Source organism: Callorhinus ursinus, unplaced genomic scaffold (genome assembly GCF_003265705.2).
Source record: "Callorhinus ursinus isolate GAN/ISIS: 27379988/994484 unplaced genomic scaffold, GSC_fseal_2.0 scaffold54, whole genome shotgun sequence".
Taxonomy (NCBI): Eukaryota; Metazoa; Chordata; class Mammalia; order Carnivora; family Otariidae; genus Callorhinus; species Callorhinus ursinus.
In genome coordinates this window covers 9,074,810-9,101,751 of record NW_027397116.1, presented here as the reverse complement: position 1 = coordinate 9,101,751, position 26,942 = coordinate 9,074,810, and the positions used below count along the sequence as shown (strand labels likewise).

Below are 26,942 nucleotides of genomic sequence, written 5' to 3'. Positions count from 1 at the left end.
TTTAGGAAGCCTTGGCCTCCTGCCTTATAAGCATTCATGATTACAAACTAAAACTTGGCCTCACCAGCTAAGCCATGACAGCATGATGGGAAAGATTAAAGGCTGACGTAAGTTAAAAGAAATAAACTGCTGTAGGTCTTAGGTTTTAGGGGACAGTAGAGTTATACTCAATATGATCTAGGGAGAACATTCCTAAAGGTGAATATCCCTTGCTCACTTGGCGGTTTAGGGAGAATCAGAACAGAACACCTTCCCCACTTCTGTAGGTGACAAATATATTCTGTAGTAGGAGGAGTCTCTTCTGATAGATACCTCATGGTAGATGCATCCCTCCATCCCTCCAGGTCCACCAACCTCCACATTCTAACACATTCCTATTGGGAAAACACAGGTTACAGAAAGGGGTAAAATAATCCCATCACCATGTTGAGACATGAAGATGCATCCATTTGGAAACCTCTTAGGAGATGTGTTTGTTTGAGCTGACATTTATTAACAGGGCAACATTTCTTTTCTCCCCCCTGCCCCCCCCACCGCCCTGCTGATCTTCCCCCCCCGCCCCCCTGAACCCCCACTGACTAAGCCCTTTTCCTAGACTGTAATCTCCTCTGGAAGAGAGTTATTGGAGTTCTTACTCCAGAGTGTAGTGAAAGGGGTTCGCTGAGTAGAAAGAAGAAAAGCAAAGGTTTTGCTCAGCACACTTGAAGTTTTACCAAAGGAAAGTTTAAGTTGCATGAATGAAAAGGACAGCCTTTCACTGGGAAATAATTTTCCTGGATTGCATGAACTGTATCTTTAGGGACCACAAATCTGGATAATCTCCAGCCTTCTCCTTCTTCCAGGAAAGAAAAGACTCAGGAAAAGCTGGTTTCCTTTCCTCCACCCTCAACTAGATGACAAGTACATACAGCTCAAGGAGTAAGGAGAGTGGGGATCTTTTTTTTTTTTTTTGTCATTTAAAAAAAAAAAACACTAAAATATTAAAAGAGAAAAGAACCAAATGGGGGTGGTACAAAAAAGGGCCTCAGGTTCAGTTAACTTCCATTCCACATAACAAGCTTTGATTCTTGCATCACTTGACAAAGACTGCTTACTTCTCAAAAATGTGAGGACTGCCCCAAAGGCATAAGGTAATATGCCCTAAGGACTAAACCATAAACCAACACACTCTTGGAAAAATAAATTGAGAATTCTGTTCCTTAATTACATTTTGCTTTCTCATTAAAATAAATAATCAGACTATATAATACATTACATTTAAACCCATATTTAAAAAACATGAACACACACACATATCTATAAGAAAACTGATTTTAAATGTCGACTTCTGAAATTTTGATTATAAGAACATACTCTTCTGTTGCTTTCATCTCAGAAATGAGGAGAAACAGAAACAGTCTCCATTTTTTTTTTCATATTCTCCATTCTTGATGAAAATAGGAGACATACCAAACCTGAACCATGGTATAAGGAGTAGAAAAGCAGAGTGTAGAGCAGTAGCTCTTCAAGAGATATGCAGGAAGTGAACTGTAAACATAAGCAAAGTGGGACACAACAAGAAGATGCAGGACCCCTCACCCTGAAAGCTCAGGGACCAAGGGCATTGGGTATCAGGCATTGGTGTAAGGCAGGGGTAAGGCATGCAGCTAAAGTCAGGTGGGGCTGGCTGAAATTCTGTCCCCCACATCCTCTGCCTATTCCTTACGAAGCACAGCATCCACTCTTCCTCCTCACTTTGTCTTTGGAGAAACCAAGCTAGAGAAATTCTGAGAACTACAATACCAGGAGTGTGGGGTGTCAGAGAAGAAGATGGGGCCTCAAAACACCTTACTGAAAATGAGGGCATTGTAGGAAAGCCTCCACTCCGTCCTCTTCTATCCCATGGGCTCCCAGAATGCCCCAGGTAATAGTATATCCCTAAGGCAGGACACCGGAGGACCCTGTTCATGAGAAATGGAAGGTTCTAGAGAAAAGACCTACAGATGCCAATATTTTGGGATTCTCTCAAGTGAAACAACTGGCTTACAAAATCATCGTAGAGACAACCCATCCACAACCCTAACCATGCATCTATCACCTATTTAATTCCTCACTCTTATATACGAATAAAATGAGCATGTGAACAACTTCTTCCCCATGTTATGGATTTACACACCTCTTTCTAAATCTTGAAAAATCCTTCACTGGCCTCTATTGTCTCTTCTAGCTCTAGTCCAATCCCTCCATCCTTCTTTGCCCTGCCTAACTTTCTGTGGAGCCCCCTCTTCCTCAGCTCCGGGCATCTCCCTGACCCCGAAGTTTAATTTCACTACCAGCCACACCCCCACACAGACTTCCTAATGCTCAGGGCCAGTGACCTCATGGTCAAATCCCTGCTATTTTAACACTACTGACCTTCCCAGTCACCCAACCTCAAAACCTCAGCATGACTTTTTTTTTTTTTTAAAGAAACCTGTTACTTTAGAATAATTTTAAATTTGCAGAAAAGTTGTGAAGATAGTAAGGGAGAGCCCCCATTCATATATCTACCACCCAGTTTTTCCTACTGGTAACAGGTTAGTGAGTCACATTTGTCACAACTAATGAACCAATATTGACATATTATTTAATGAAACTCCATACTTTATTCATATTTCCTTCATTTTTACCTACTCTTTTTCTGTTCCAGAATCCCATCCATTTCACATTACATTTAGCTGTTGTGTCTTTTTAGGCTCTTCTTGATTCTAACAGTCCTCAGGCTTTCCTTGTTTTTGATGACCTTGACAGTTTTGAGGAGTACTGGCCAGGTATTCTGCAAATTTGAGATTTGTTTGCTGTTTCTCTCATGATTAGACTGGGGTTATAGGCTTGGGGATGAAAGACCTCGGAGGTAAAGTGTTGTTTGCATCACATCATATCAAAGGTACATACTAGGAACATGGCTTATCACGGCTGTTAACCTGACCTTGACCCACCTGGCAGAGATCCACTGTGAAGTTATGCCTTCACACCCCTCTTTCCACGCTGTACTTTTGAGGGAGAAGTCACTATGCAAAGCCCACACCTCAGAGGTGGGAAGCTGTGCTCTTCTCCTTCAGGGCAGAAGATCCAGACAGATTGCTTGGAATTCTTCTCTGCATCAGTCTTGATGTCTTCTCTGCCCTTGCTCCCATTTTATGCATTTTCACAATAAGTGAGCAGTACAGTGGGGGGTGCAAGTCAGAAACCGTAACTCCAAGCCCTGACTCTTTTGATTGAGTCAGGAATGAATTACTCCTAGCACCTTAGGGCTCTCTTCCTCCTTTCCTCCTTCCTTCCTTCCTTCCTTCCTTCCTTCCTTCCTTCCTTCCTTCCTTCCCTCCTTCCTTCCTTCTTTCCTTCCATAAATGCTGATTATTAGCTATGCACCCCGCACTGTACAGGGGACCCTGCCTTATCCTTGGTTTGGCTTCCTGTGGTTTCAGTTACCCACGGTCACCCGGTCTAGAAGCTGACGGCCCTCCCTCTGATGTACTGTCAGAAGGTCAACAGTAGCCTAACACTACGTCACAATGCCTATGTCATTCACCTCACTTATCAGGTATCAGGTGGGCATTTCATCATCTCAAATCATTACAAGAAGAAGGGTGAATGCAAGCAATACGATATTTTGAAAGAAAAAGAGACCATATCCATATGACTTTTATTATAGTATATTATTATAGGTATTCTATTTCATTATTAGTTATTGTTATTAATCTCTTACTGCACCTAATTTATAAATTACACTTTACCATAGGTATGTCTGTATAAGAAAATCCAGTACATAGAGAGTTTGGAACTATCATCTGTGGCTTCAGGCACCCACTGGGGGTCTTGGAACGTATTGTATTCTCTATGGATATGGGGGAACTATTGTATCAGCCTTCAGAACACGATGGTAAATCAAATCCATACAGTCCCCAAGGGCTCAAAGCCTTGTAATTGTGGCTTGTGGTTTAGCTAGGGAGTCAGAGAAGGTCTCCCCGAGGTGGAGACCTCTGAGGTAGGATCTGAATGATGGGTGGAAGTAAGTCCACGAGAAATGCCAAGGTTCTGACATATGAGGGAGTGTCAGGCAGGGGCGGGAGCATGAAAGAGGCCTCTGGAAAGCCAGGAAGGGCTGCTTCCTGCAAATCCTACAAACAAGGTGTGACCACTAGCAGTGGGGCAATGCCTTGCACAGATTGGAGTTTTAAATGAAGTCCGCCGAGGGCCAAGAGTCTATCTAGGTAGGGAGAACGAATGCAGGATGACCAGTGAGGAGGCCCCTCTAAGAAGTCCAGAGAGGAGGTGGTGGTAGGGACAGTGGAGATGGAGAAAAATAGACAGATTCTAGAGATAGAAACATCAGATCTTGGGTGACTGATCTAACCTCTTTGTACCTCAGTTTCTTCTTCTATAAAAGAAAAATAAACATAAACCTACCTCATGAAGCTGTTATGAGGTAATGAATTAATATGCACAAAGCATTTAAACAAGTGCCTGGCTCCTAGTAATTTTACTATTAATAATATGCCTTGTATGTTCTTGAATAGGGTACCTAAATCAACGGAGGAACTGATCCCCTCACTGACAAAATGAGGAGGGTGGGCTACATAATTTCCAATACCTTCTCCAACCCTAAATAGTTAATATTCTTAGCCATTATTGTTCGCTAATCTTAGAGGACTATAAGTTCTTATGTATGCTGTTCCCTGAGACATAACTCAATAAACGCTACATATCTTATAAAACCGAATGGGTTATATAAAGAAGTGGGTACTCCTTTTCAAAAAACTGACAATGGGCACAAAAGTGTTCTCCTGAGTAATTCTGAGAAATATGAAACTGCTTTTTCAATCCTAAACAGTATGCATTCAGGACTAGTAGAATTTGGCCTAGCATTTCTACCCATTACACAGTGACTCTATCTTGCTGTTTCTTCCATGCTTAGAAAGCATTTCGGGAAAGAATCGACCCCAACAAGCTTAATCCAAAGACAGGGCCAAAGCCTGCAGAACCACAGCTTAAATGGCCAAATTGATTACTAAGGATAAAAGGTGGCCATGGTAATCACTGAATCAGTGAGGATTTAAAAGCATCACACCAGGATTTATGGGCAGGACAAAGAAGAAGGACCTTGTCTTCTAGGAGCTTCCAATTCACACAGGGAGGCAAGGGGAATCAACACACAAAAAAACTGAAGATAAATCCATAGAAATTATGAATGATTTCTCAATTCAGACTGTAGAGGGACAAAAAAAGAATTCAGAGGAGAGGAAACGGCAATATTTAACAACAAAAATAGCCAAGAACATTGGGATATAGCATCACATTGAGGTTTTTATACCAATAAAAAGGTTGCAACATCTCAACCAAGAGGCCAAACTTTTGCTTCTACCCACCTCTGGCACAGCTCAGATCTTCGGTACAAACACAAACTAGGAGGAGCAAAACAGAAACATGCCAGAGCCTTCTGTTAGACTGGGTGAATTTGTCTGTAATGATAACTGCAAATATTTCATTTTTAGTAATTTGGGATTATCACATATGCAGTCCTAGAAAGGTGTAATATTCTTGAGGAAAGGGGACCCCTCAAAAACCCTTGTTTACTTATGGGTAAAGATAGCCTAACTTACTGGGGAGAAGGAAGGCGGAATCTCAGTCCTTTTCAAATGAAATTACATGGAAACAAAAGAAACAGAAATTGCTAAAGATGGAAAAAAAATAGATCACAATTCAGTTGTAAATGAGCTAACATTGCAGGTAAATCTGAGCTAATAAAACAGATGAATTTACTGAAAACTTAACACCTCTCAGCACAGCTGTCTGCCCAGTCAGGAAACTATTAACATCTTGTCACCAATGCCCCAAGCACATCAATGATATGAATTCTAAAAACAACCCAGAACAACAAAAGAAATGCACCACCAAGTAGCCAATGGCACACATCCCTTCTCAGTTTCCCTCTCCTGGTACACCTCTACCTGCTGAAGAATTTGCAAAAGCAGGAGGAATGAAGACTGGAGAGAAAAGGAGGAAACAATGTAGACAACTTTGAAGAGCAAGCGCAAATATTTCAACCAACTTGAGACCATTTAAGAAACACCTTTTCAAAATTACAGTTAAAAATTGGCATGGGTATATGTGTGTGAGGGGGTTGTTAAAAGTCAGGAAAACATCCCTTTAATAATGATAAGTCATTATAGACAGTATTCTATTTTAATAAGAAAGAAACATCATTTTCTCAAATTGAAATACCAAAGCAGGGGTCTTTTAATTACTTTTGGGCCAGAGGTTCCTTTGAGGATCTCATGAAAGCCAGAGACTTTGTCTTCAGAAAACTGCATGTGCTCCCAAAGTTTATTTAGCATTTGATTTCAACAGAATTTACTGACTCACATCTCTACCCGCCATCAAACCCATCCCTATGCGGGTTCCCCTTTGTCTGGTGGGTCCGTGTGTTAAAGGCTTCTAAACCCCTGTGCCGAAGAAACATGCTTTAAGACCTTGGAACAAGAGTTTAAAGGTTTTAATATATTATCAAATAGAACAGGAATTACAAAAAGCATTTCATTTTACCAAATGGGCGGTCTACAATGATAGTCACTTAATTGCCCACCAATTCTTAATATTTAGGAGCTGGTTTCTACCTCAGAGGCAATCCTGAATTTGTTTTTCCATTTGGTCCCTATTGCAGGTATGTGAAGGCATCCATTGCTCAAAAATACAAAAGGAAAGCAGAAAACAATTTTTTAAAGGTGAGATGAAAATGAGTCAGTGGTGCTCTTGGAAGCTCTGGTAATCAGTTTGTTCATTCACTTGTTGAGTCAACTAGGAATACCAACTAGAAGTCAGAAGGGTGGGAAGAAGCAGGTTTGAAAACGAGAAAATCTCCTCCCTTGAAAGAGCTTACTATCCAGTGCACTGACCAGAGGAGTGTTAGAATAGATGTGCACCAAGATGCCGTGAGGACATGGAGACAGGGGGTTCTTTCTGCTTGAGCAGTGGAGAAACTGAGCTGTAGGGACACTAAATAAGGCTTATCCAAGAGGAACAGGACGGGTACTGGAGACACAAAGGAATAGCTGTGTACATCTTCTCAAGGAAATGGGGGCTTAGGGCAAGATAAGGGGGGAGAACTGCAGTATAGCTGGAGCACACGAGGCATTAATGGGAGGCACACAGCAGCAAAAAAAAGTAAAAAAAAAAAAAAGAAGAAGAAGAATTAACTGACAAGTTAGTTTCTGCCTGATAGTCCCAAAAGCTAATTTAAAATATTCAATAAAAGTTGTAGCTGGAAAATAAATAAAAATCGCAGGCAAAGTCAAATAACAAAATTCAGGACCAGCTACATAGTTTGTGGGGCCCAATGCAAAAGGAAAATGCCAGGGGGTGTCCCCTGTTCAAAAAGTATTAAGAATTTCCAGATGGTGACAGCAGAACATGAAACCAAGTGCAGGGCCCTTCAGAGCATCGGGCCCTATGTGGCCACACAGGATACACAGCCATGAATCTGGCCCAGTTTATACTAGAAGAAAATGTTGAGTGTCTACACCTCTTCTTTAAGACTACAGACAAATACCCCACCTTTCTCAAAGGAGCTACCATGAAGCATTTCATATGCGCTAAACTTAACCAGGCTGGGAGCTTTACTTTCATTTAACTTTTTCAGCAACCCTGCAAAGTAGATATGACTACCCCCTACTAAAGATTCTGAAACCCAAGTGAAGAGAGTGATCCACTGAAGGGAAAGGTGTTGCTCTCTACGTTGAAGATAACCCTCCATGCCTTGAGCTACGCTTTATTCCAGTGAGCACTCAATAATGACTCATAAATGGGGGTTTTGATGTCTTTGCTAGGGGTTGGGCTTTGGCTAAGACATCAAAGTCCAGAGTCTGTGAAGTGAGTTAGACGATGTGTGCTTAGAGCATGAGTGAAGGACTAAAGAGGGAAGAGCCACCAATCCCTGTGCGGTCACGCCGCCCCACAGAGTCCCACGGCACCTACCTCTAGTAGGAATGTGAGCTGGATGTGGAGGGAGCAAAATGCCAGCACTCTCAGAATTGTCCTTTTTCAATATGGACACAGCTAGGAGGAGAAATTACATAATTTCCATGAGAAATTATGCATTAAAATAGCACGCGCGCGCTATAAGAGCCCTGAATCGATTTTAAAAGAAGTTACTAAATCTTTAGAACCTATAGTAATTTCTGATTTCTCCCAGAAAACCTCCAATTAATAGTTTTTTGAGACAAAAGCTTGTCAGAGCATTCAGGTTCATCAGGAGGCTCTCCCCTCCCCCATTCCCTCCCCCCTTCTCTCAGATAACCCGAATTTTCTATTGCCATCGGTAAAATGCAGTTTTTTTCCACTTTTTCGGAGGAGAATAAGAACTGCCATGATCACAACACGTCATTAATTCAATAGTGAAAAACAAAGAATCTAAATATTTACTAAAACTTCTTGGATTTTTCTATACTTTGTTTAGCCAGTGGGGATAGGTCTGCCCCCTCCACTCTGCAGGGGGCGGGGGGAGGAGGGTCCTCTGGTCCTACCTGCCCTCCTGCCACGACCCCTGTTGTGGCTCAGAGCACTCTGTGATTAATTGCTCTGCCAGCCACATTCCTATTTAAAAACTATTCCTACTTGATGTCTTTTTTCCACTCCGTCCCCAATTTTTCCCTGATCCTTATTTTTCTCCTCAGCAGAAATTACCTACTGTCAGAGTGTTCTCCTCACTCCAAAGCCTTGTAACTGTATTCCACAGAGTTTTGTTTTGGGAAGCTTTTGTTAAGTAGATAATAGGCCCATTCTAATGAAGCAAGTAGCCAGCCAAAAGGTTCTACACAGGGTTATAATCAGTCAGCACCTCCCCTCCATCCCCCCTCCCCGCCCCGAACCCCCCCTTCCTTCCATATCCACAATCGTGAGGCAGGAAGTAAGAAGAAAAAAAAAAAATTGAACCCCACCAAATGATACACCACCTCGTACCAAGCCAGCAGCTGTTCCCCTGTTCTGCTTATACACTGGAAGTGTTAAGTCACATTTTCAAAATTATTCTGTCAGCCCCATGACAATTTAATTTATTTATTTATTTTTATCCAGTTTCTCAACTCTGTTTGGGTAGCAATGTCTCGTCAATATCTCATTCAGGTGTAGCATGGAAAAGCCTAACAACCCTGGGCCGGCAGCCAAGCTTACCAGTGACTGACGCTCGCTTAACTGAGCAAAGATTTGCTCTGCACGAAGTGGGGCTTGACTATACAAGAAACCGGTAGTGACAGCAAGGGTGCCGCTGGAATCCTAACAAAGCTGCTTCCAACTTGTGCTCAAGCAAGTGGAACCAGCACTTAAGCTGAATGTTAAGGGGCTTCAATCTTGGTACCTTTTTCTCCCCCCCATCATTTACCTTCTGAATAAACCCTGGGATTTTACGGGGAAAACAGCACATTAGCACACTTAAATCACAAATCCTTGTACCTTTTTAAAAGGCTGTTGAAGATTTATTAACTTGTAGGAGCAATCATTTAATTGCTTGCCCCTGCTACACCACACACTATTTTTTTTTTTTAAATGACCAAATTAAACCTGCCCGCACAAATTTGTGCTTTGAAGTTCCTGTAAAAGGATCATTCCTTTGAGGGCATGATAAAAAGAAGAAATGAAATGCTCTCCTTTGGTACAAATGTCCGCACACCCCCACCTTCCCCGCCCAAGATGCTTTCATACACAGAAGCAAATCAATATCGTTTAAATGTTTCAAATTCATTTTCCAAGCCAGGTCCAAATTTCACTGTCATATTTCCCTCTGTCATTTCAATGAAAGCCCATAAGCATTTACAAATGGAGGAACATCATACTTACAATTTTGGGATGTGTAATGCAGCTGTGTATCTTATGAAAACACTGTTATGTTTATATACTGCTGTCCTTCCTGTTCAAAGACCACACCACTCTTGGTGAAGCTGAAGAAACTAGTGAGAAACCCAGAGTCCTTTCCACACCACGAACATGTGCAAACCATTCTTTGAATCGAGCTGCAGCGGCAATTAGCAGAGTCTGTTGTTGTTTGAGACTTTGTCTTAGGTCAAATGCAGCCCAAAGCCAACAAGATAATTTACCGCCTAACCACAGTGAATTTGGTGATTTGCAACCGCAGAATCAAACAGTTAGCCTAATTCCCACTTCGCATATAAAAACAGCATAGACAGGAAGAGGGACACACGACCGCCGATTTGCACGTTTGTCTAGTGAGCTCGCCATAATCCGAAGTTGTGTGTGGATAACTAGACAGAGTCTGAGTGACAGAGGCAGGGCATCTGGTTTTTTTAAGCACTGGATGCCTTTTCCTTGGGAAGGAGCCCTGTTCCATTGCATCAGCCGTCCAGTAACGCGATCTCATCAACGTATGTGAGAGCATCAGAAGTCCGCGCGGGGTCACAAGTAGAACCCTCTTCTTTGCCAATTGAGACTGACATGTGTTGTTGTCATAAAGACTGCACCGTCCAATTTGGCCAAATTGGTGGTCTCGAGAATCAACAAAGGTACAGTCTGTCAAACCGAAAGGCGTTTGCAAGGGCTGAGGCATTAGATTTCCCCCAAATGACAGTTTCCCGAATCTCTGTGGGTTAAAACACCATGTTTTGTAATTGGAAAAAAAGGATTTTTTTTTTGTCCTTTTGGTATTTTGTTTTGTTTTGGCTTTGTTTGTTTTGTTTCACTCTGTTTTTTAAGGCATTTATGCCCAGAGTACTACAAAGGGATGTGAGTAGGGCCTCCCTGGCAGGGACATAAAAAGTGTATGGGTTTTGAAGGCGAGAGAGTAACTGGAAGGCTGTTATAACTCCCTCAAACCCAAACCTGGTTAGCTGGGAAACAGTTCTTTGGAGTCGTCCTTTCTTTCCTCTGTGGGACTTGGAACCTGGATGCTATAATTGAAAGCCAGTGTATTAAGCATAACACATCAAACTACTGTTAACACCCAGACTCCCGCAAGGCTGCCCTCCTATAACAGCTCTGTTTTCTGCCTACAGTATGTTCAGGCAAGTGGAACCGTCACACACACTGCATGCTAAAGGCCACAGCCTTTGTCTTCTCCAAGTTCTGTCTATTTCAGAGGCTAACATGCAGCAATTAGTCTAATTAATGTGAAACAATGAGCTGTGTTACCACTTATCAAATTGATTGTTCCCCTATCAAAACAAAACAGGCTGGCTTTTTGATGTAATTTCAAGAGATGATTTGAAATGTCATGTTGCTGCAAGCCAATTACCTTATGACTAGAGTCACGGTCAACAGAATACATAATTAGCGGGAGTTTGGGAAGGCTGCTTACTGCTAGTATGTTAATTAACTGTCTTTTGTCATAAAACAAAAGGGTTGTAAGGAAGGTTTTGAAATAGGTCTTTTTTATTTACATTTCTTTGTGCTTATCAACGTGAGGCATGACAATGCAAAGAATAGAAAATTTTAATTCCACTACTTCAAATTAATACTCAGCTGCAAGGTCAGGCATAACGTGCCGGCTGCAGTACCATTCACCTTGCTCTAGTCCTGCCCCAGTGTATTGTATTACTCATGGAGTTAAATTAAGGATCGGGTTAAAACTCGAATGGAAGAAATACTGAGCTCCACAAAACAAATCCCCTAATAGACTTCTTTGGAGCTTCCCTGGCTTTTGTGCATCTTGTGAGGGCTGGACAGCGCTTGCCTGCCCTGGGAATTACATTCAGGTGTCGTCTTTCTATTTCAGTCTTGAAATTTGGAGAGAATAAACCCATCATCAAATGATGTTATTGCCTTTACCTCACTATAGTAGAGAGAGAATGCATAATGGGCACCTGTGGGCTTGTAAAGGGATCCTATCTGTGAGTCCAAGGCTCTGTAACTCATCTGCAGCTTCCCCTCGTATGTGATAACCTGGCAATTCCACGTTCTTGATTAAGGAACCAATTCTGTATTTCTGTACTTCTTCAGCTTGAAGGCATGCTGGAGATACCTATAATCAGTAACTGACAATTAACAACCAAGTTCATGGCAGCCTTGAGTCAGGGTTTGACATGTATATTAGTAAACCAGCTTCTGGTTTCGAGAACAAGTTGGAAGTTCCCAAAATTCTAGCACAGTTGTTCTAATGCCTAAGGGTATTGTTTTACCTGAAAGGTATGGGAGCCACTACCGGACATCCCACAGTTTACTATGAGAAATGTGTTGTTGCCATTGTGTTAGGGTTCTGGACTCTTCAAATGTTTCTCTTGGGATATGGTTCAAGTCTTGGAGTCATATTAGAGTGGTCCTCAGGAGTTGCAGGAAAACACAATACCTTGCTATTAGAAATACTAAGTTTAGTTTGCAAACTGGATTTTCCATCCTGATTTTTTTCCATTATTCAACATAGTTTTTTTCATTACAAACACTTGAAAAAAATAAAAGAAACTGAAGAAGATACAAAAAATGGGAAGATATTCTGTGCTACTGGATTGGGAGAATTAATACTGTTAAAACGTCCATACTACCCAAAGCCATCTACAGACTTAATGCAGTCCCTATCAAAATACTAGCAGTACTTTTCACAAAACTAGAACAAATAACCCTAAAATTTATATGGAATCCCAAAAGATCCCAAATAGCCAAAAGCAATCTTGAGAAAGAAAAACAAAGCTAGCGGCATCATGTGCCCTGATTTTAAACTATATTGCAGAGCTATAATCATTTTAAAAGTTTGGTACTGTCATTAAAATAGACACACAGATCAACGGAGCAGAATAGAGAGCTCAGAAAGAAGCCCACACATATACGGTCAGTTAATTTACAACAAAGGAGCCAAGAATAACAATGGAGACAAGACAGTCTCTTCAATAAATGGTGTTCAGAGAATTGGACAGCTACATGCAAAAGAATGAAACTGGAGCACCTTCTCACACCATAAATAAAAATTAACTCAAAATGGATTAAAGACTTGAACTCAAGACCTGAAACCGTAAAACTCCTAGAAGAAACCATAGGTGGTTATAACTTTTGAAGTCTGCTAGCAAAAGCAAAGGCAACAAAAGCAAAAATAAACAAGTGGGACTATAGCAACCTAAAAAGCTCCTGCATAGCAAAGGAAACCATCAATAAAATGAGAAGGCAACCTATGGAATGGGAGAAAATCATGCAAATTATATATCTAAAAAAGGAGCTAATATCCAAAATATATAAAGAACTCGTACTACTCAACAGCAAGAAAGCAACCAATTTGATTTTTAAATGGACAAATGCTCTAAATAGACATATTCTTCCAAAGAAGACATAAAGATGGTCAGCAGGTACATAAAAAGATGCTCAACATCACTAATTATCAGGGAAATGCACATCAAGACTCCAATGAGATATCACCTCACACCTGTTAGAGTGGCAAGTATAAACAAGATAAAAGACAAGGGTTGGGGAGGATTTGGAGAAAAGGGCAACCCTTGTGCACTATGGGTGGGAATATAAATTGGTTCAGCCAGTGGGAAACAGTATGGAAGTTCTTCAGAACATTAAAAATAGAACTACCATATGATCCAGCAATTCCACTTCTTAGTATTTACTGAAGAAAATGTACACACTAACATGAAAAGATACATTCATCTTCACTGCAGCATTATTCACAAAAGCTAAGATACAGAAACAACCTAGATGTCCATCAATGGATGAATGTGTGATATATACAATATATACAATGGAGTTCAGAAATCCAGACATAAATAAAAGAATGAAATCTCACCATTTACAACAATATGGATGGGCCTCTAGGGCATTATGCTAAGTGAAATAAGTCGGGACAGAGAAAGACAAATATTGTATGATCTCTCTTATATGTAGAATCTTAAAAAAAAAAAAAAAAGCTCAGGGCGCCTGGGTGGCTCAGTTGGTTAAGCGACTGCCTTCGGCTCAGGTCATGATCCTGGAGTCCCGGGATCGAGTCCTGCGTCGGGCTCCCTGCTCAGCAGGGAGTCTCCTTCTCCCTCTGACCCTCTCCCCTCTCACGTGCTCTCTCTCACTCTCTCTCTCAAATAAATAAAATCTTTAAAAATAAATAAATAAATAAACAAATAAATAAATAGCTCATAGATACAGAGAATAGACTGATGGTCACAGGAAATGTGTGTGTGGCGGGCGGGGAAGAAATGGGTGAACTGTTGTTTGCTTTTTAGTTTAAATAAATTAAATACAATTTTTTAAAATGTAGCGTGGAAAACATTAAATGGATGGGGCATAATGTTTTGTTGTTTTGTTTTGTTTTTTCTTTTGGAACACGGGTTATCTCATTTGGGTGATGTAGGGTGGGGAAGCTTGCAGTCCAGAGGGCAGACAGGAAAGAGGCAGGCTCAACAACTGTACTCAGTGGGAGAAGACAGGGCATCTCTGTAAAACTCTTCACCCCTCTGCGTCCAAAATGTTTTCTGGAAATCTAAGGAAAATTTAAAAATATAGGCAAACAATGAATCATGGAACACTACAGCAAAAAACTAATGATGTAATGTATGGTGATTAACATAACATAATAAAAATTTAAAAAAATATGAGGAATTGTGATTATGGTTTTCAAGAGAGTGGATGGGGAGAGAGAACCAAGATGAGAATGGTTACCCAAGAAACCTGGATCATTAAGAGGTAATAATAGCTAACCATCGCTGAGTGCTTTTGAGGTGCCAGGGTAATACCAACCCCGATACACTCGTGAGCTTGGTATGTGAGGAAGGTAGACAACAAACGAGATTTACTGATGTCCTAGCTCAGCAAGGGGATTCTGGAGTGTGTGGCACATTCCTACTTTGGGATGAAAAGGTCACAGAACCCTAGCGTTGAATGAAATCTTAGACTTGGACTCACCAACCTCTCTCCAATGCAGAATTCATCCCACACTAGCCCTCGCAGATTGAAATGAGACTCTTTTCAGGGACAAGTCCCTTTGGGGCAACTTAGAGAGACATCCATATATGTCCCAAAAGTTTCTGGATCCTTGCTGACCAGAAAACTTAGAATGCCCGATGTCTGGGTGTAATTCTTACCCGAAACCTAAAGCTGGATCATCGATAATGTGAGGTGTCACACCCTTTGGGCTTCCATCACTTATGAGGACGAGACAAAGGTCATGTAAAATGACTTGGCTGAAAACAAGTCCCGTCTGAACTAGAAACTTGGATGAGTCTTGGTGAGAGATCATCAGTGAATCTAAAATTAGCAATGTGGAGACTCAGCATTGGGTTTGGTAACAATCGAGCACAACTGTTTACTTGTCATATTATTTATTCCTGACCCCAGTCCCAACCTAGCCATACCTTGGTCCATAACATATCATTATGCATAACATCAAGCTTCATTTGATATCATTCTGTCAAAGGATTTTTTTCCTGTTTTTTTTTTTTTTTCCTCAAATGAGAAGGAAAGAGGGAGATAAGTTAAAAAGAGAGGAAGGGAAAGCAGAAGAGAAGAAATTTAAGTGGCTGGGAGAGACCGGGAGCTCTGCGTTTGCATGTGTCCATGTCTATGTGGTAACCTACCAGGTGTGGTGCTAAATTTCTGTATTACCTTATTAAATCCTCACAACAGCCTTGCAAGTAGGTTACTATCTTCCCAACTCTCTCTCCTTCTAAATGTTAATGATAAGTTAAGAAGGCTTACAAAGGATAATTAATTACGCCAAGGCCCTGACCTTACTCTGACTCTAAAATTCTACTCCTTCCCACTACACAAGGCTGTTTGCTGTTTTGTTCTTTTTACATTTTAATGTCATGTTGGAACTGAATTACAGTCTGATGCTTTGTTAGAATAAAAGAAAACCCAAAAGGCCTCTGGTCAACATCATTAAAAAAAAAAAAAAAAAAGAAACAGAATAAGGTGACTTGAGGACAAAACCCAGCCCAACGAGGAAGTAGTTTGATGAGTTACATTTCTAATATCTGAGGTCTGACAGATGAGGGATTTAAGGAAAACTGGGCCATCGCAACCTTTTTGTGCTGAATCCAAAATGTTTTCTGGAAATTTAAGAAAAATTTAAAGCAAATCCATGTGTTCAGAAAATAGGGTATTTTTTTTCCCCTCCATAAAAGCTACAATTCCTCAGAAATGTTTTCTTCAGGCTTTAAGCAAACCTGAACACCTCCTGCAGAAAACAAGCACTAAACTGAAAACCGTGTCTTCGTCAGCAGATCCAACAAGGTGTTGAGCGTCAAAGCCCGAGGGACTCTCACCCCTCTCGCGCAAGGTAGACAGCTCTCTGGGAGCCAGGCCGCGGTGGAGCGAAGAACCATGGAGTGAGCCGTCCTGCAGACACATTGTTGAGATGTCAGTCAGGCCCTCGGCTCACTGCCACTACCTTCCACTGAGCTAAACATCTCTTTATGTCAGGACAAATTGGGCAAGACTCAAATCTTTTTTCTTTTCTCCTGCTTCAATCAGAGGAGCACAGGGAATGAGGACGAGAGAGATGGAGGACAAGACAGGGACAGTTCAGTTCACAAGAAAGCACCGGGACACAGCCACCTGCCTGAAAACACTTCCCGGGAACTCAGAATCCTTTATGAGAGCGGGGGCCGTGCAAAGAGTGGCCACGTCGCCCACTGAACATACGTGTTCAGAGCGTCAGTGTTACAAAGCCATCTCTACGTGACTTTGCAGTGACATCTGTGTCAGTGTTTCTCTGTATTATGTCTCAAACAAAATCTAAAAGTCTGGAAGAATATAGATTGTATATAAGACTATATAAGACGACAGCAGGATAATGCACGAGGGAGGAGACAGGCCAGGGAGAGCCTCATAATATGGCTGATGAAGAGACAAGTGGCATACTGAATATGTGGGTCAGTAACAGACGGCACAAATAATATATGTGTAATACACACACACACACACACATTTTTGTTTACAAATTAGCCCACTTCCCAGAAGGAAATACTTGGGAACAAATAATCCTGTTTGTTCCCATATAGAAACTAAGATACAACCCAAGTTTACACACAGCCCTGATCAAAACATACTAAATCCCTGGGCTCCATTTTAAGATGCAAAACAAATTTCAGAAATTAAAGAGAGCAAAATATTGGATTACTGGATTTATTAGCAACACAGATGAAGACCTTGAATTCTACAAAGACTTATTTTTTAACCAGGAAGCTACGGTTGCTCTTGAGAAAGTGTTTGGTATGGAAGAAGATGGAACCTATCAAATAAAATGAGATAATATAAATATTTCATTTAGTCGTTATCATCTCTCTTTATGATGATGAGAAGACATTATTATCATATTTTTTATTCTAACTCATAAAAAATGGTCAGTCTTCTACATTTGTAATGGGCTACAGCACACTAATCTTAGTTTGGCATAAAGCTCATACAAACCACTCAATATTTTCAATATAAATGTAAAGACTTCTGATTTTAGGGAAAAATAACAATGCTCAAAAACATCACTGGTTAACTCTAACTTCTCCTATTGGTCATTTATGTAAGTATGTGCACTTGCAAAAAATAAAACAAACTTTCTGCATATTCATTATGAAGACGACAGGGGATAATCAGTAGGAGAGACAGCAAATTTCTTCTTGAGGATTAGGCTCCAATTGGTTGAATTTCAACATCAACCTGGCAATTTTCGTATTAAGTCAGCAGAAGTGAGTTCTTATATACTATGCCACTTACTACTGGAGAACATCAGGCAAAGGGAAAAGAACACGTTAGAATAAATTGTGCATTATTTCTGGCATTAGTTAAAGGAAAAGAGCATTATAAGAAAAAAAATACAGTGCCATTGATTTTTACAGGTGTTTAATACAGATAAGCTGAAAAAAGGGTTTCCATTTTAAGCCCAGTGATGGCTAAAGATGCATTCAAATATGTTCAAAAGCAATCTAAAGTCTTCTAAAATGGTGTTTAAGCTATTCAAGCAAAACGTAAATAGTTTTCGTCGTAGTACTGAGGAATGTAGAACAAAAACAGAGTCCAAGGAGCTGACTCTGGCACACTGCCGGCCACTGTAGAATCAGGGGGTCATTAAAACAGAGGTAATACTGTTTATCCATTACATGATCACAGGTTATTTAGAGAAAACAGTAGCAGACTGTCCTTAGAAAGGTAGGAGGCATAATTACCCTGGAAGCCTCCAAGTCACACTCTCAGAGAAGACACCGAAAGAAACAATCAAGTTGACAACTCAAATATAGGTTGAAAAGAGATATTATATAAAGAAACCAAATCCAAGATGTTTTCCCTTGTCTGTTTTTAATATGTTTCTTTAAAGATCATTAGAAAGAATAGGAAACATTTTGCTTTTATCTGAAAACACCAAGTGGATACATTTAAGTGCTTTGCAGAAACTAAATTACAAAAAAAAAAAACTTCACGTTTGCATGAACACCAAATGGATAGTGTTTCTACTTAACTTATTTTGGAGGGCCATTGACCCTCGAGTTCTTCAGACCTCTTTGTACAGCAGATTACACAATGAGCAAGGCAACAAAGAGAGCAACCGTTTTGACCACGTGGACACAGCATTCCTACATGCTGTAAGACAATGAGAGAAACACTGGCTTTGGACATTCCTCACTAATGATTGGTCTTCCTCGTATAAGCAATCAGTCTTTCTTTCTTAGAAATACATTTTGACAGGCCATACCACCCTGAATGTGCCTGATCTCAGAAATACATTTTGATAACTCCAGCTCAAATATAAGTCTGATTTCCATAGTCTGTGTCCCTCGTACATTTTTTTATCTACTCCTTCCTCTCCATGACCTTGGCCAGATACCATCTCTTTCCCATTACTATCATGGCCATACCCTAATTGACAGCAGGGCAGGTGCTCCTGTGTGAACAAATAAGAGGGGTTGTGGTTAGCCCATGCCCTCTGGTCAACTGACCAGTAAGCATAAATCTAATGCCCGTTTTCTATGCCGTACAGCAAGGAGGGCCAGGCTGACACAAATGAGGTTAAAAACGGCTCAATATACAAAAGCATCCTTCTCATCACAAGTATTAGAGTAAGTACAAAACATCATGTTAACTAGGATAAAGGGACACTGCACAGCTGAATGGGTCCGTGTTAAGCATTGTGCGGGTATAAGCTAGAGGAACAGCCAAAGCTGGATGGGATTATTGTAAAGATGTCCAGTCACCGACAGATCCCACGAGCCTTAATGGCTGACTCCTGTTCTAGAGATGCTAAGGGAGAAAGCCCACACTCGACGCTGCCCTATGTTAAGCACATGACATGATCAGCTAAAAGTCAGAGTACCTAGAGAAATAACCTTGACAAGTCTGGTTAACGATACTTCTGATGCTCACCTGCTCTGCTAAGCCATCTGTGTGTCTCAGTTTCCATATGTAAAATGTCAGGGGACTCCTTTATGTCATCAGTACTAAGGGGACATGTAAGGGCAGTCTTTGTAATGTCCGGAACTTAGTAAGATTTTGGAATTTAGTCGTATTTGTAATATTATGGAATTGGATTAAAAATGGATGAGGGACCATAACTCAGGGGATATCAGAATTTATATTATATGGAGTTATACTGATATGTAGATTTTGACTCTAAGTAGATGGGGCAATGGGGTAGCAAGATCACAAGTTGTGAAGCTAGAAAATCAAGATCCAAATCTTTTCTTTTTTAATTTAAATTCAATTAATTAACATATATTATTTGTTTCAGGGGTACAGGTCTGTGACTCATCACTCTTATATAATACCCGGTGCTCACCATAACATATACCCTTCCCAATGTCCGTCACCCAGCCACCCCATCCCTCCCACACCTCCGCCACTCCAGCAACCCTCAGTTTGTTTCCTGAGATTAAGAGTCTCTTATGGTTTGTCTCCCTCTCTGGTTTCGTCTTGTTTCATTTTTTTGTCTCTTCCCCTATGATCATCTGCCTTGTTTCTTAAATTCCACATATCAGTGAGATTATATGATAATTGTCTTTCTCTGATTGCCGAATCTTTTTTTGACCAACACTGAGTCCCATTTGGGAGGTCATGTAACTCCTCAGGTGGCTTCTCTGTAAAATGGGGACATAGGAAAACCTGTCCCTCCCAGGGAAGTCCTAGTGAAGCTCACACAAGTTGATATGGATGAAACTGTCCGTAAATGCTTCAGCACTATACACATACAACGGTTATTATTATTTACCTGGGTTTATACCACAAAGTCCGGCTTACGGAGGGAGAAAATCATTCAGTAAACATGCTCACTCCCTAAGGGAAGAATTCTTACCACTCTTGCAAATTCGAGGAATAGTATCTCAGTTGCATTAACTGGTGTTTATTAATGTATTATGAACCTCTGCCGTGGCATCTGATTCACAATAAAGAGATTAAGCAGACTAATTTGTCATTTATTTTCCAATGCCTGCTTTCCTGCCCACAGCACCACTAATATCCCAGGAGCTCCTCAACCCAATTATTTCCCATTTTTGCATTACTTGCTGAAAGTAGTGCTAATGTGCCCAAAAGGCTTTGCTCCTTGGTGATGGGAAAAAACAAAACAAAAAAAAAACAAAAAACAAAACAACAGCAAAAAAGCTCCTGCTCTGCCCACCACAATACTGTTGTCATTTGGGGAGAAGAAACACCCCCAGACCACTGGGCCATATATAGCCATCAAACCAAATTAGCAGCCTGACTGCACTGTGGACATGAGCTGCAGACCTGTGCTTATTCAGTATTTGGTTTGGGGGTGGATGGAAATTCCATCTGTAGAATGAATTTCACAACCTAGAGAAAGCTGAATTATACTATGCCTGTATACACAGTTTTGTTTGCTTGTTTGGGGAACTGTGTGTCAAAATCACTCAAGTAACTGGCAGATTCAACTTTTTTTCTTCTCAAAAAATTAATAACCAGTTGTTTAGCTAACTCCAAATATTAATTTGCAAACTAATTTGTGAATGTAGACACAACTCATTATTAATAGAAGAAGCATAAAGATTCCTCATTGCCTATGCTTTTTAATCCAGCCTCATAAATGGTTTTCAACCTTACCATGTAATATTTCTGCTACTTTCTTCAGTCTTTTTCACTTTGAAAATGTGCTTTTTGCTTATCCCAGGAGTTTCTGTATTGCTTAAGGCAAAATACTCCAGCGCACGTTCACAACTATGAACTGTAAACATTTCTCTACCTTATTCTGCCCAAGGCACAGAGCCCGTTTAAGCGCCTGTGGATAGTTTCAGAAGCATACAAGACTCCACAGTTACCAAAAATAATTATTTTCTAAAACTTTCCAATTTTCCCAACAACATAAAACTTATATTTTAAAAATCTGATAATTTTAGCTGTGGGGAGATACTGGAAACAAACTGTGTGTGTGTGTGTGTGTGTGTGTGTGTGTATTTACTTCAAATACAATTAGCTTCAAGCATGATATACAATAGATTAAGTTCATCTCTATAAGGTTATTTCTTACCATTATTTTCTTAAATCCTCCCCCCTCACCCACCCACCCCCGCCACTCCTTGCTTTAATCAAGGATAGGAACGTTAAGGGCTTGATGCAGGGAAGAGGCATAGATTGGTGGTTAGCATAATAGCATGAAAGCCAGGAAACACGAATTCTATTCCTGGCCAAGTGGTCTTAGGTGAGCTCATGATTTACAGCCTCAGTTTCTCCATATATAAAAGGAAAGTGTTGCACATCCCGCAAATGAGACCTTCACAAATGGTAATATTGTTGAATGCTGACTATGTGCCAGGCACTGAGCTAAGCACTTTAAAAGGATTATTTTATTTAATCCTTGGAAGTAGATAACATTGTTATCCCAATTTTACAAATGAGGTGCCTGAGGTATGAAGACACAAAGTAAATGGTCCAGGGTTGCACAGACGGGAAATGCCAAGGCTAACTTCTAAGCCATGGGCCACTCCGCTCTCTACTTTGCTCCTTTCAGCATCTTTGGAAAGCGCTTCGAGGAATGGCATAGACCACATATCCAATCCAGAAATTTTCCAGACTAGGGGTCCAGATTTTTCTCTCTTCTCTTGGGGGTCCTGTGGCTATGCTCCCAAATGCACACACACTAGGCCACTCCCACCACCTGCCCTGGGAGCAGGACCCCTCTGGCTCAGGCCTCCCTGGCTGCGCTGCACCTGGGTGCCCCTCCCCCCACCCAGCGGCAGTTGCGACACAGCGGAGCTTGATCTGCCAACTGAACCCAGGACATGCGGTCTGGTTGGGCACAGCTGGTGGCAGGAGGCTCAGATTTCTGATGCACTGAACACCATGGAGCAGCCCTGTCACACGACCATTATGAAATCACATGCTCGATGCTGATTTTTCTAGCAGAAGGGTGTGGACTATTTAAAACTTTCCTCCCGCAACCTGCCCCCCTACCCCCGCCCAGCCGGGGGTCAGGTTCAGCTTGGGGAATATTGGCCATATGTCATTTGCCGTCATTATTTTCTTTGCAAAATGAGTAACACACACACAAAAACTGGCTGGCAGAGGACAATTTCTGCAATTGCTGACAGCATGTGTACCAAATGGCAGACTTGCAAAGTGTAAAAGAACGACACCAGGCCTCTCTGCTCCAACCTGGTGTTTGCAGGAAAAGAAAGCCCAAACTTAACCCACACGGAGGCTAAGGGAATGCCTCTTTCACTATGAGGATTCATCTTAGGTATCAGAGCTAACTTGCCAGAGCAGAAGCAAAGGTTTAAAAGGTCTCACCATGTAATATCTTTGGGGTGCTGTCTGAAACATGGTTTTAAAATATACCACACTGCTGAGGATTCATTGGAAACAGTGGTCACTTAACACATTTCCTAACTGTGAAATTAATAAGAGCTGTCAATCTTCACATTTCATGATTTGGGTTAAGCAGTGAAACAGTAAAAACTGTCTTTTGTGTGTAAGCCAAAAATAAATAAGGAATACTACATTAAAGGAAACAAAAATGTCCTGATACTTTAAAGTATCTGGAATAAGGGTGCAATTGGTGAACTTCCCCGAAATTCAAGAGGGTTTGCATGCAATTGTTAGATCAGTATCTGCACGATTAAAAGAACTAAACTGGGTTAAGAAAAGCCTGATATCCACTAAAACCTAATTGGAAGGAAGAGAAAAAAAAGAATTATAGGTATGACTTTTAAGATGTTTTGAAAAACTTCTCCCTATAAAGAGGCCTTTTAAAGAGGGCAAACACTGAAGATTTGCTAATAAAGAAAGGATATCTTTCCACCAAAGAAGTCATTAACACACTGTGGGGCGTCGATCAAGGCTTAGGGAAAACGTTTTTTGGTCTTTTTATGTTTAGATATTCTCTTTACAAAACACTGCTTCCTTTGGTTAAAAAATCAAAATTAAATTTAAACAATTTCACAGCAAAGCATCACACAGTGCAAACTGTTTTTACTAAAGAAAAAAAACAACAATAAAAAACCCAGGAGCTTAGTGTGTCAATATAATAGGAACAAACTTCCTTAAAAGAAGGAATACTTTGGGAAAACCTGCCCTGGACACATATTGACTGATTGGACGTTGTGACAGACCCTACAAAACTAACTCTTCTCCTTCTTATAAATATTGAAAAAAACACCAACAGATGCAAATGAACTCCTGAACTCAATCCTTGGTCTTTAAAATGTATTTCAATAGAATAGCCAATGTATCATCTAAGTATGAAGAAGATGTACAGTAATAGCATTCTGAAAAACGAATTAAGAACACGTTGTCATCAACTCCAGCAAAAATAATAAAGGTAGAAAAGATTAAGAGGCAAGCATATCTTTCAGAATTGTAAAATGGGTTTATAGGTCTTCTAATAACAACTTTTACTCAAACCTTACATAAATAGGCTTAGATGATACAAATATTATGTGGGCTGTGTGGACACTCCCAGGTTCCTAATCATGTTTAGGGATTACTTGATAGAACAGAGACATTTCATTCCAATTGGGCTGGGGGATTACAGCAAAGAAACATCTAATATTCCATTTTTTAATTTCATGCATTTTTTATTTACCTTTAATGATGCTGTATATATTCATCATCCTGAAATATTAAAACAGTATGAAAAAAGTAATAAATTGGTGGAAAATTTAGGGAATAGGAATGCAACAGCACGCAAATCATACACTATCAAGTGCTTGATACACATTTAAAATTACTGCCTACTACGGCAAAGCCAAATTCCTAGCAGATTTCTGAAGCACAAAGTCACAATAAGAAGATCAGCAGAACAGACTGAAATAATAGAATATTCATCCCTCTAATCCATATGCAATTCTTTAGGGCTTTTTTTTTTTAACAATGCATATGAGGTCTGACTGTATTCAGGATTTAAATAAGTTGTCTCTCTCCTTCCTGCTCCTCTCTATTTTTATGTAAAAAAAATGTATATACAGTTATCATTTCTGCACTGTTGCACCAACGAAGACAAGGTTAGCACATTTTCTCACACCTCAAATGAAACAAAGGCATTTTTAAACAACAAAAGTGTTAGAAGAAATACTGATTACTCAGCCCACTAAAGCCTCCTGAAACAGCTTTTTGGGAAGAAGGAAAGTTGGTGTCATTCATGGGGGGAATGAAGTGATGCTTTTGTCCTTTAATTACCAATTAATGGATTGATAAAATGTTACATTTAAATACCGACAAGAAATGCTAACGGCATTTCATCGTTGCTCATTCACCTTCCCTTGCAGAGAGATGAGACTGTCTACTGGGCATTAATAAATATTGTAACAAGGAATAGAAAATCACAGAGGCAGAAGCCTCTGTCACCTGGCTTGGCATGAACATTTCTGGGAGAGCCCCTGGAAGTCTGAGAGAGGGCAGGACACACTGGACATGCGATGTCCAGCACTAAGATCCACAGGCAGATGCCTCACAGCCCGTGTTCTAACTGCCCCATGTTCACAGCAGTCATCCTGCAGCAGGAATGGTGTTTTTTCAATAATTTTCTTTCGATTTCTTTGTATATTCTCATTTATTTTTCTTTAATGGACACTTACTACCTTATAACGAGGAAAACCAAGAAAACAGAAACTACTTAAAACGCTACCTATTCCTTAAAGTCTCACACATATATACTTCTTTAAGAGGCTTTCTTCCATTCACCCAAAAGAATGGTCCCTCCTTTTTTTTTTTCCTAAAGATTTTATTTTCAAGGATTCTCTGCACCTTGCATGGGGCTCAAACTCAACCCCATGATCAAAAGTTGCATGCTCCACTGACAGAGCCAGCCAGGCGCCACCCCCCCGTCCCTCCTTTATGCTAATGTTGCTAGCAAATTTCTCATGCCCAAATCATATTCTGCCTCATGGTATGGTCCTTTGCTTTATAAGCATGACTTTTATAAGATTAAGTCCCTTCAGGACAAAGGCTGGGCCTTCTTTTCTATTATTTTCTCTCTTCTAGTACTCATCATGACTCTTACCACCTAATGGGCATTTAATAATTTGTTGTTGTTGTTGAATTGATTAAAACTAGTTTTATTAAGTGTTTTTATTTCTGTCATACTCACTGTTTTTCAGCTCACTACTCCACTTAGACAATTCTGCCAATTGTAGATGCGCTTAGTTACCATGAATGACATGAAATACAGAGATGTAACACCTTCTAGAAAATCAGTTGGAGGGGGACTTGCATGCCCTACCACTTCAAACACTGACCCGAACAGAAAAGGCGGTGTGCAGCTCTGCAGAAAAATGAAAACAGTTACAGGATGTGGAGCAGAGACAAACAATAAAAGGTTAGAAATAAAAGTTCCCATTTTCACCAAACAATAGCAAAATGTATAGGAGATGATGGGGGTATGTGGCAGAGAGAAGGAAAGAGTTCTTCGTTCCACCTAGGAGAGAGAAATAGGAGTTTCTTTGGGGGAAGAGATGCAGCTACACCCAAATTTAATAAGTATAAAAGCACAGCCTGGTAAAACTTTAATTGAGAAGAAAAGCCTTAAGGAAATTCTCACATTCCAGACTACAGCTCTTAAAATCCTTTGCCAACCCCTCTCTGCCATTTGCCTGGTAGTCACACGTCACCATTTCTCTCTAGCTCTCATGATACATTCCAGAGTCAAGATAAGCTGAGAATCCATCCGATTTTAATCCAGTTCCTTCCTGACGTTTTATAGCTTATTCTTTCATTCCTCTTGAAAGACATTAAAACACTTGAGGGGCAAGATATTCAAAAGATGGAGTGATGAATGCAAGAGGAAAAGGGAAGAAAGAAATTGTTAAAGCTGATGTAAACTGCAGGAGAAAAACCAAAGCTAATGTCTTCTTAGTCCCTCTCTGTCTTATGTCAGAACAAACTGCCTTCAATTCTAAAGATGACATGAAGACCATCTTTTTTTTTTTTTTCCAGTTCGAGTTCCTATTCCAGTAAGCCTTTGGACTCTAGGCAATCATTCAGGAATTCAGGAGTGTTCTCAAGTTCTTGTGTGAACCAAGATGTGTCAGTCTACAGCAGGTGTTTCAGTTGCTCTGAGATTCTCTGCCGAGTACACCCAGCATTTGGCTCAAACTTCTTCCAGACAATACATGGTTTTGCAATTAGCCACCCAGACTTGTTAGGGTTAATAAATTACCTGATATTTATAACTGGTGACAAGAGAACAAGGTGTCACAGATGAGGGGGCAGAGAAAGTGATATGATTTTGCTAATTTAAAATTCGAAGCCAAGTGCCAACTCCATTCATGAAAGCTTGTCTTCCCTTTCCTTTACAAGTATTCCTTTCCTTGTCTACAGGTTCTCTCCTTAGGATTTCAGGAACTCTGCTTTCCCTACCTTTGAGGGTGAGCAGGTTAGGAGTTCTAACTGTGTGTGGCACAAACATATCCATCTTTGGAAACTCTGGCATAGTAAGTCACAGGATATCAGACTGGGATCATTTTACTTTCTCTATAAAGGTGGAGATGTATTTTTTTAGAGTTGTTTGAGGTGACATTATTTGATAGTGAATTTCAACCTATGCCACGTTTCTAAAATCGAGTTTC

At 40.4% G+C, this 26,942-nt stretch overlaps 1 protein-coding gene across 9 annotated transcripts in view; it reads right to left on the bottom strand.

Moving 5' to 3' along the window:
* Positions 1-26,942, bottom strand: part of ESRRG (estrogen related receptor gamma) — a 616,331-nt gene that overhangs the window by 291,595 nt on the left and 297,794 nt on the right. The window contains exon 1 of one of the 9 annotated variants that reach the window (XM_073884104.1): positions 7,993-8,011. The exons of the other annotated variants lie outside the window; for them this stretch is intronic. The gene's annotated coding sequence lies outside the window, so the exon portion shown is untranslated. Of the gene's footprint in view, positions 1-7,992; positions 8,012-26,942 lie in introns of those variants that run through there. 9 annotated transcript variants of the gene reach the window in all.